This window comes from Bombina bombina, chromosome 4, assembly GCF_027579735.1.
Source record: "Bombina bombina isolate aBomBom1 chromosome 4, aBomBom1.pri, whole genome shotgun sequence".
Lineage (NCBI taxonomy): Eukaryota > Metazoa > Chordata > Amphibia > Anura > Bombinatoridae > Bombina > Bombina bombina.
Genome location: NC_069502.1, coordinates 75,721,192 through 75,732,868, shown reverse-complemented (window position 1 = coordinate 75,732,868; position 11,677 = coordinate 75,721,192).

Here is an 11,677-nt window from a genome sequence, read left to right as displayed (position 1 = left end):
TAACCCTATCATAAATAGTATTAACCCCTAATCTGCCCTCCCTAACATCGCCGACACCTAACTTCAAACATTAACCCCTAATCTGCCGACTGGAGCTCACCGCTATTCTAATAAATTGATTAACCCCTAAAGCTAAGTCTAACCCTAACACTAACACCCCCCTAAGTTAAATATAATTTTTATCTAACGAAATAAATTAACTCTTATTAAATAAATGATTCCTATTTAAAGCTAAATACTTACCTGTAAAATAAACCCTAATATAGCTACAATATAAATTATAATTATATTATAGCTATTTTAGGATTAATATTTATTTTACAGGCAACTTTGTAATTATTTTAACCAGGTACAATAGCTATTAAATAGTTAAGAACTATTTAATAGTTACCTAGTTAAAATAATAACAAATTTACCTGTAAAATAAATCCTAACCTAAGATATAATTAAACCTAACACTACCCTATCAATAAAATAATTAAATAAAATACCTACAATTACCTACAATTAACCTAACACTACACTATCAATAAATTAATTAAACACAATTCCTACAAATAAATACAATTAAATAAACTAGCTAAAGTACAAAAAATAAAAAAGAACTAAGTTACAGAAAATAAAAAAATATTTACAAACATAAGAAAAATATTACAACAATTTTAAACTAATTACACCTAATCTAAGCCCCCTAATAAAATAACAAAGCCCCCCAAAATAAAAAATTCCCTACCCTATTCTAAATTAAAAAAGTTACAAGCTCTTTTACCTTACCAGCCCTGAACAGGGCCCTTTGCGGGGCATGCCCCAAGAATTTCAGCTCTTTTGCCTGTAAAAGAATAAATACAATACCCCCCCCCCCAACATTACAACCCGATCAGCCAATAGAATGCGAGCTCAATCTGATTGGCTGATTGGATCGGCCAATAGGATTGAACTAGATTCTGATTGGCTGATTCCATCAGCCAATCAGAAAATTCCTACCTTAATTCCGATTGGCTGATAGAATCCTATCAGCCAATCGGAATTCGAGGGACGCCATCTTGGATGACGTCCCTTAAAGGAACAGTCATTCGTCGTTCAGTCGTCGGTCCGGATGGATGTTCCGCGCTGGAGGTCTTCAGGATCCTGCCGCTTCGCTCCGGATGGAAGACCATAGAAGATGCCGCCTGGATGATGACTTCAATCGGATGGAAGATCCTCTTCTGCCCCGCTTGGATGAAGACTTTGACCGGATCATGGACCTCTTCAGCCCCCGCTTGGGCTTGGATCAGGACATCGGAGGAGCTCTTCAGGACGGATCGGTGAACCTGGATGGTGAAGACAAGGTAGGAAGATCTTCAGGGGCTTAGTGTTAGGTTTATTTAAGGGGGGTTTGGGTTAGATTAGGGGTATGTGGGTGGTGGGTTGTAATGTTGGGGGGGGGGTATTGTATTTATTCTTTTACAGGCAAAAGAGCTGAAATTCTTGGGGCATGCCCCGCAAAGGGCCCTGTTCAGGGCTGGTAAGGTAAAAGAGCTTGTAACTTTTTTAATTTAGAATAGGGTAGGGAATTTTTTATTTTGGGGGGCTTTGTTATTTTATTAGGGGGCTTAGATTAGGTGTAATTAGTTTAAAATTGTTGTAATATTTTTCTTATGTTTGTAAATATTTTTTTATTTTCTGTAACTTAGTTCTTTTTTATTTTTTGTACTTTAGCTAGTTTATTTAATTGTATTTATTTGTAGGAATTGTGTTTAAATAATTTATTGATAGTGTAGTGTTAGGTTAATTGTAGGTAATTGTAGGTAGTTTATTTAATTATTTTATTGATAGGGTAGTGTTAGGTTTAATTATATCTTAGGTTAGGATTTATTTTACAGGTAAATTTGTTATTATTTTAACTAGGTAACTATTAAATAGTTCTTAACTATTTAATAGCTATTGTACCTGGTTAAAATAATTACAAAGTTGCCTGTAAAATAAATATTAATCCTAAAATAGCTATAATATAATTATAATTTATATTGTAGCTATATTAGGGTTTATTTTACAGGTAAGTATTTAGCTTTAAATAGGAATCATTTATTTAATAAGAGTTAATTTATTTCGTTAGATAAAAATTATATTTAACTTAGGGGGGTGTTAGTGTTAGGGTTAGACTTAGCTTTAGGGGTTAATCAATTTATTAGAATAGCAGTGAGCTCCGCTCGGCAGATTAGGGGTTAATAAATGTAGGCAGGTGTCGGCGACGTTGAGGGGGGCAGATTAGGGGTTAATAAATATAATATAGGGGTCGGCGATGTTAGGGCAGCAGATTAGGGGTACATAGGGATAATGTAGGTGGCGGCGATTTGCGGTCGGAAGATTAGGGGTTAATTATTTTAAGTAGCTGGCGGCGACGTTGTGGGGGGCAAGTTAGGGGTTAATAAATATAATGATAATCAATTAGAAAAAGAGAGATACTACAACAACCGCAATTAGATTGCTATAATGTATAGACAGGGATTGCAGCACATATTTTTTATTTTAATTTAAATTTGCTTCGTAAATTCTAAAGCTCCGCTAAAATAGCGGTGTGTGTAGATATATACTCACTCCCCACATTCACAAGTGCCACCCAGCGCCAAAGTTGAATAGAAGGTTACCACTAAATTAAGGAACACATGAATCGATGAGTCAAGAAGCGTGATTGGATCAATGCACATGCACAGATTGGCTGTGCTGTTTTATTTTAGTACACACAGATTAAACCAGGAAAGCAAGCAAGATTTAACTAATTTAGATTAACAACACCTCCACTAGAGGGTGGTTACGATTAAACGTAAAATCCGCCACCATAGTGATCATTGAGGATCTATGTCAGAACAACACATGTATACAGATGAACAAAAAAGAATTCACACGAACAATATTGTAAGATGAAACATGTAATGCTTACGTCATGTGTACTATACCTGAATTTGGCCAAATTGTGCAAAGAAACATCCTCAAAATAAATTCTAGTAGATGACAGTATAGTCTGTAGGGGGCTAGAAGAAACAACACCTGTAACAGCGGGCACCACCAACTATATGAGAGGTATCAGGTGTCATGTTATCACATTTCAGGATCTATGTTTCTTAAACCCAGTTTATACAGACTAACCGTTTGAAACTTAATAGCATTAAGCAATATACAATATACATGTATTAGTTAAACAGTATTTATTCAGACCAGTGGAAGTTATGGGGATAGTATATAGCAACTCCAGTATTCAGCGGGCACCACCAAAAGTAAAGGTATCCGGTGTCATGAATAGTATCAATTCTGGATCTATGTTAAAACTACCCCGAAATAACTATTTTCCGTCTGTTACAGTTGTATAGAAAATGCGAAAGACTTACAGAGCATTACAACTCATTATAACTGATATACACCAGTATCTGAATATCAAGAGCAAACATGTACACAGATTGTGATAAGAATAATGTGAATGAAACACCCTTTTCAGGGCTTAAGCATGTCCCATAAAAAGGAACTGTGTATACAGATGGTACATTGTTACACCTTCGGATATCCAGGTGATTTGAGCTGAAAAGTCAGATGGTAAATGCTCAGTTAGTTATACAACCGTATCTTTGCTTTCTGAAGGAGAATTCCAAAAAGTTTCCGTGTGTAAATAGATTTCAATTCAAAACAAACGTGCTACATTCTAGCACAGCGTGGACGCCACAGCGATCTGTCCTTCGTGCATGTCCGTCTCCACTTCTTACGTCACTGCCGACGTACGTTTCACCCCCCACGTGACATCCAAAGAGCACAGGGGTTTCCTCAGGGCAAAAGCGGATGCTGGATTCCTTTGCAGCCGCAATATATACCTCCTTCAAAAGGCTTATTGGAGGATGTCTGAAGACAGTAGTAGCCAATGAAAAGCATTTACTGAGCCGCAGCCCATTTATATAGATCAAAGAGGATTCGGTGAATATATATACACAGTGAAAAGTATTAGGTTATATAGAACAACTCTAAAGAACCAACATTAAAAAAGAAAGAATTATATACGAATATGTACGTAAAGGAAAAGAAGGAATAAATATAAAAATAAAAAGAGCAAGAAAAGGCCCACTTTTCCATAGTTCTTTTGGGAATTATTGCAGTGTATGCTAAAGTAAAACCTTATTTGTCCATGTTATTAAGCTACATGAATAAAGGCTTTACACGCATACTATTGATCTGTCGATTCATGTGTTTAAAAGGTTTCTATATGGTATGGAAGTAAAAACTAGATATATTAGTTGATTCTTATAGGGAAGGTGATAATATATTGAATTATGCCACAAAAAATATATTACGAATGATTAAATTGAAGAAATCTTTCACTTGCTTTAATAACAGATTTTGTTAGTCATTCTAAGGTGAAGAGGCAGATTGAAAAGGAACCCTAATCTGTATATGTTACATACTAGGTTTATAGGGATTTGAAGATCAATTTTGTCCTTTTTATTTAAGGAAAGCAGCAAATTCAAATTTTTCATTTAGCCCTTTGGGCATAAGGGTCTGTAGCTTATAGATCCATTCTGTTTCCCTTCTAAGTAGTATAATATCAATGTCTCCTCCTCTACCAAGAAGGGAACAGTGTTCAATGCCTGTTACTCTTAGGTCCTGGGGATTGCATTTATGATATTTCATAAAGTGGAGAGCCACTCCACTTCTGATTTCCCCATCCTCTGCTGCTTTTATGTCGTCTCTGTGCTCAGAGACCCTATCTTTCAGCATGCGTCTTGTTTTTCCCACATAGAAAATCGGGCAGCAACAAGAAAGTAAATAAATTACATTTTCTGTCTTGCAATTTATAAATTGCTTTATAGGATAGCTGATGGAATCAGTAGCGAATGTTTTCGTGCGTACAATGAATTTACAGAACACACAGTGTCCACATTTAAAACATCCTTTTATTTTTCTTTGTTCTTCTAGCCAGTTTTTCTCATTAGGGCTTTTAATAAAATGACTCTTGACTAATTTGTCCTTGAGATTTGGAGCCCTCCTGGGTACCAGAGAGGGTTTTTCCCCAACAATTTTTCTTATTGTCTCATCAGCTCTAAGAAACTGCCATTTCTCATCCAAGATAGTGCGTATTTTGTCCCAATGGCAGTTGAATTGGGTTACGAAGCGCACTTTTTGCTCTTCAGTTTTCTGAGTTGTGTTATAGAGGAGTGTATCCCTGTCTGTTCTCCTAGCTCTATTTCGAGCATATCTGAGGTTTCGTTTGGAGTACCCTCTATTTTCAAATCTATTGGACATTTCAACAGCGTGTGCATCAAATTTATTAAGGCTCGAACAATTGCGCCTCAGGCGTAAAAATTGTCCCACGGGGATACCTCTTATAAGGGATTTTGGGTGGTGGCTAGATGCCTCTAGAATATTGTTAGTGGCAGTGGCCTTACGAAAAATTTCCGTAGCCAGATTTTTACCTTCTTTCTTGATTCTTACATCTAGAAATGTAAGTTCACTGGTGTCAAAGTCAAAAGTTAAGAGGATATTGTAATTATTATTGTTAAGTACTTTTACAAATTCCTTCAATGATTTCTCCGTCCCCCTCCAAAGGAGGAAGACATCGTCCACATACCATAACCAGATGAGAACATGTTCATCAATCCAGTTTTGCAGTTCATTAAATACTGTTTTTGTTTCCCATAGACCCAAATGGAGGCAAGCGTATGATGGGGCACATGTTGCCCCCATCGCTGTGCCCCTCATTTGTCTATAGAACTTTTTATCAAACGTAAATACATTATTTTTTAACACAAACTCTAAAAGAGTTAGTACAAAGTCGGTATGTTTTTGAAAAGATGGACCTCTGCTTTCTAGAAAAAATCTCGCCGCTCTCAAACCCACATCATGTGGGATCGAGGAGTAGAGACCTTCCACATCTAGAGAAACCAAGAGTGTGTCTTGTTCTACTTCTAAACCGTCCAGTTTCCTAAGTAGGTCACTGGTGTCCTTAACATAGGAGGTAAGGGTCAGAAGAAAGGGTTTAAGGAATTGATCGACGTAGTTTCCCAGGTTCTCAGTAATGCTCCCAATACCTGAAATAATGGGTCTTCCAGGTGGCTCTTGTAAATTTTTGTGTAGTTTGGGAATACAATAAAAGACTGGAACTCTGGGAAACTTCGTGTATAAAAAACCCCATTCGCTTTTACTTATTATGCCACTTTTTCTGGCATCGTTTAAAAGGTGTAGCAGGTTTGCTTGTATTGAGTCTAAGGGATTATTCTGTAGGCATTGGTATTGCTCCTTGTTTCTCAATTGTTTGTTGACCTCTTTCATATAGAGGGACTCCTCCATTATGACCAGATTTCCCCCTTTGTCGGCCTGTTTTATGACAATTCCTGATTTATTCATCAGGTCTGACAGCGCACGTCTCTCATTAAAATTAAGGTTATTTTTACCTATGCCATGATAGGGTATTTTTTCTATTTCCCTTTCTACTTCCTTAACAAAAAGATTTACTGCAGGGACTAGCATTAGAGGGGGCATGTAATCAGATTTTCTCTTTAAACCAGAGTCAATTTTGACTACAGTGCCTATAGTACTTGTCTGTTGTCCTTCTTGAGTATCAAGAAAGGGCATGGAATCAGATGTTTCATTGGAGTCAAGTAGATGTACAAGATCAGAGATAGCAATAGCATCATCTTTATCTAAAGTACCTTCAGTACTATTAGTTTGTTTCCCTTTCATTATGGAGGATAGGACTACTTTACGGGCGAAAAGGTGGAGATCTTTTATCACAGTGAATTTGTCCAGTGAGTTTGTTGGACAAAACGTTAAGCCCTTTTTAAGTAGACTTATATGGGCATTGTTTAGAGGAAAAGTTGACAGGTTGACTATTTGTAGTTCATCACTGCTTTTACTGGGGGGATCAATTAAAAGTCCCCCCTGTAGTCCCGACGTGTTCTCATCCTCGGCCCTGCCCCTCTCCTCCAATTCCTCCCCCTTCTCTGGGGTCTGCCCCGTTCTCTGGACATCTCCAGAGAGCTTTGGTTTGTATCTGTGTCTTTTCCTCCCTCCCCGTTTCCTTTCTTTTTTACCTGTCCTTTGGCCCCTTCGTTTTTTGATGATTTATTTTCACCTTCGGCATCAGAACAATCAGTGCCTGAGTCATAAGAATTTTTATTCAAGTAATAAGTATACACCTGATTTTTCTTATAGTCATCTTGGTCCCTGCTCAATTTCCTACATTTTCTTTGTTTAATTTCTTGTTGTAATTTGGAAACCAGCTCTTTTGTTTCATCGTTTAGTTTTGAGAATTTTGAATCCCCCTCAAAGGAGTTGACTATCCTTAGGGCTTCATCTATCTCAATTTTAATCTTTTCTAGTTTCTTAATATCTTTATTAACCATCCGTTGCATGAGGTCGAGAGAGCACTCTGAGAGTCTCTCATTCCAATCATCCATAAAGTTCTCCCCATCCTCATCATCACCCCTCATATGCATTCCTGGATCTAAATGTAATCGTAGTCCCCTGGGAACAATTTTTTGTTTTATATAGTTTTCAAGACTATATTTCTCAGCCCTCATTCTTATTTGTTTAGTCAATAAATTTTTATATTTCTTAAAAGCTCCATATATGTTTAGTATATCGTCTCCATCACTACTAATATTATGCTGAAGGGATTCACCTAATTCAGCCTCCCATTGTTCGTCCGAGACTACAAAAGCAATCCTTCAATTCAATCTGCCAAATCTCCCCAGAATGAAAATTCAATTGCTTGGAATAACATAAAAAATCACCTTATATAGTATAAAAATCAACTTTAGAAACAATTAGACTAATCGACCATAAGAGGCACAAATGTCTGCAAGAGAGCGAGAACAATCAACACACAAATGATTGTTGTATCAATAAGATTATTTTCTACTAGGAAAGATACAACTTAGTTTGTACACACAAGCAGTGTGTAATTCCAAAGTTAGAAATAACTGGCCTCACCTAATAGAAAGTCATAGAGGTATCCACCAAATTGACTTATTTTACTAATAGAGAAAGGGTAGGGAAAAGGGAGGCTAGTAGAGCCAAATTAATAATTCTTTACCTAGGACTGTGTGGCAACGCCCCGGTGTAGATAAAACCTTATATGAAGGTAAAAATAGCCAATGTGCAGACCCTTTAAATATTTAAATAATCAATTAGAAAAAGAGAGATACTACAACAACCGCAATTAGATTGCTATAATGTATAGACAGGGATTGCAGCACATATTTTTTATTTTAATTTAAATTTGCTTCGTAAATTCTAAAGCTCCGCTAAAATAGCGGTGTGTGTAGATATATACTCACTCCCCACATTCACAAGTGCCACCCAGCGCCGAAGTTGAATAGAAGGTTACCACTAAATTAAGGAACACATGAATCGATGAGTCAAGAAGCGTGATTGGATCAATGCACATGCACAGATTGGCTGTGCTGTTTTATTTTAGTACACACAGATTAAACCAGGAAAGCAAGCAAGATTTAACTAATTTAGATTAACAACACCTCCACTAGAGGGTGGTTACGATTAAACGTAAAATCCGCCACCATAGTGATCATTGAGGATCTATGTCAGAACAACACATGTATACAGATGAACAAAAAAGAATTCACACGAACAATATTGTAAGATGAAACATGTAATGCTTACGTCATGTGTACTATACCTGAATTTGGCCAAATTGTGCAAAGAAACATCCTCAAAATAAATTCTAGTAGATGACAGTATAGTCTGTAGGGGGCTAGAAGAAACAACACCTGTAACAGCGGGCACCACCAACTATATGAGAGGTATCAGGTGTCATGTTATCACATTTCAGGATCTATGTTTCTTAAACCCAGTTTATACAGACTAACCGTTTGAAACTTAATAGCATTAAGCAATATACAATATACATGTATTAGTTAAACAGTATTTATTCAGACCAGTGGAAGTTATGGGGATAGTATATAGCAACTCCAGTATTCAGCGGGCACCACCAAAAGTAAAGGTATCCGGTGTCATGAATAGTATCAATTCTGGATCTATGTTAAAACTACCCCGAAATAACTATTTTCCGTCTGTTACAGTTGTATAGAAAATGCGAAAGACTTACAGAGCATTACAACTCATTATAACTGATATACACCAGTATCTGAATATCAAGAGCAAACATGTACACAGATTGTGATAAGAATAATGTGAATGAAACACCCTTTTCAGGGCTTAAGCATGTCCCATAAAAAGGAACTGTGTATACAGATGGTACATTGTTACACCTTCGGATATCCAGGTGATTTGAGCTGAAAAGTCAGATGGTAAATGCTCAGTTAGTTATACAACCGTATCTTTGCTTTCTGAAGGAGAATTCCAAAAAGTTTCCGTGTGTAAATAGATTTCAATTCAAAACAAACGTGCTACATTCTAGCACAGCGTGGACGCCACAGCGATCTGTCCTTCGTGCATGTCCGTCTCCACTTCTTACGTCACTGCCGACGTACGTTTCACCCCCCACGTGACATCCAAAGAGCACAGGGGTTTCCTCAGGGCAAAAGCGGATGCTGGATTCCTTTGCAGCCGCAATATATACCTCCTTCAAAAGGCTTATTGGAGGATGTCTGAAGACAGTAGTAGCCAATGAAAAGCATTTACTGAGCCGCAGCCCATTTATATAGATCAAAGAGGATTCGGTGAATATATATACACAGTGAAAAGTATTAGGTTATATAGAACAACTCTAAAGAACCAACATTAAAAAAGAAAGAATTATATACGAATATGTACGTAAAGGAAAAGAAGGAATAAATATAAAAATAAAAAGAGCAAGAAAAGGCCCACTTTTCCATAGTTCTTTTGGGAATTATTGCAGTGTATGCTAAAGTAAAACCTTATTTGTCCATGTTATTAAGCTACATGAATAAAGGCTTTACACGCATACTATTGATCTGTCGATTCATGTGTTTAAAAGGTTTCTATATGGTATGGAAGTAAAAACTAGATATATTAGTTGATTCTTATAGGGAAGGTGATAATATATTGAATTATGCCACAAAAAATATATTACGAATGATTAAATTGAAGAAATCTTTCACTTGCTTTAATAACAGATTTTGTTAGTCATTCTAAGGTGAAGAGGCAGATTGAAAAGGAACCCTAATCTGTATATGTTACATACTAGGTTTATAGGGATTTGAAGATCAATTTTGTCCTTTTTATTTAAGGAAAGCAGCAAATTCAAATTTTTCATTTAGCCCTTTGGGCATAAGGGTCTGTAGCTTATAGATCCATTCTGTTTCCCTTCTAAGTAGTATAATATCAATGTCTCCTCCTCTACCAAGAAGGGAACAGTGTTCAATGCCTGTTACTCTTAGGTCCTGGGGATTGCATTTATGATATTTCATAAAGTGGAGAGCCACTCCACTTCTGATTTCCCCATCCTCTGCTGCTTTTATGTCGTCTCTGTGCTCAGAGACCCTATCTTTCAGCATGCGTCTTGTTTTTCCCACATAGAAAATCGGGCAGCAACAAGAAAGTAAATAAATTACATTTTCTGTCTTGCAATTTATAAATTGCTTTATAGGATAGCTGATGGAATCAGTAGCGAATGTTTTCGTGCGTACAATGAATTTACAGAACACACAGTGTCCACATTTAAAACATCCTTTTATTTTTCTTTGTTCTTCTAGCCAGTTTTTCTCATTAGGGCTTTTAATAAAATGACTCTTGACTAATTTGTCCTTGAGATTTGGAGCCCTCCTGGGTACCAGAGAGGGTTTTTCCCCAACAATTTTTCTTATTGTCTCATCAGCTCTAAGAAACTGCCATTTCTCATCCAAGATAGTGCGTATTTTGTCCCAATGGCAGTTGAATTGGGTTACGAAGCGCACTTTTTGCTCTTCAGTTTTCTGAGTTGTGTTATAGAGGAGTGTATCCCTGTCTGTTCTCCTAGCTCTATTTCGAGCATATCTGAGGTTTCGTTTGGAGTACCCTCTATTTTCAAATCTATTGGACATTTCAACAGCGTGTGCATCAAATTTATTAAGGCTCGAACAATTGCGCCTCAGGCTCAGAAACTTTTTGGAATTCTCCTTCAGAAAGCAAAGATACGGTTGTATAACTAACTGAGCATTTACCATCTGACTTTTCAGCTCAAATCACCTGGATATCCGAAGGTGTAACAATGTACCATCTGTATACACAGTTCCTTTTTATGGGACATGCTTAAGCCCTGAAAAGGGTGTTTCATTCACATTATTCTTATCACAATCTGTGTACATGTTTGCTCTTGATATTCAGATACTGGTGTATATCAGTTATAATGAGTTGTAATGCTCTGTAAGTCTTTCGCATTTTCTATACAACTGTAACAGACGGAAAATAGTTATTTCGGGGTAGTTTTAACATAGATCCAGAATTGATACTATTCATGACACCGGATACCTTTACTTTTGGTGGTGCCCGCTGAATACTGGAGTTGCTATATACTATCCCCATAACTTCCACTGGTCTGAATAAATACTGTTTAACTAATACATGTATATTGTATATTGCTTAATGCTATTAAGTTTCAAACGGTTAGTCTGTATAAACTGGGTTTAAGAAACATAGATCCTGAAATGTGATAACATGACACCTGATACCTCTCATATAGTTGGTGGTGCCCGCTGTTACAGGTGTTGTTTCTTCTAGCCCCCTACAGACTATACTG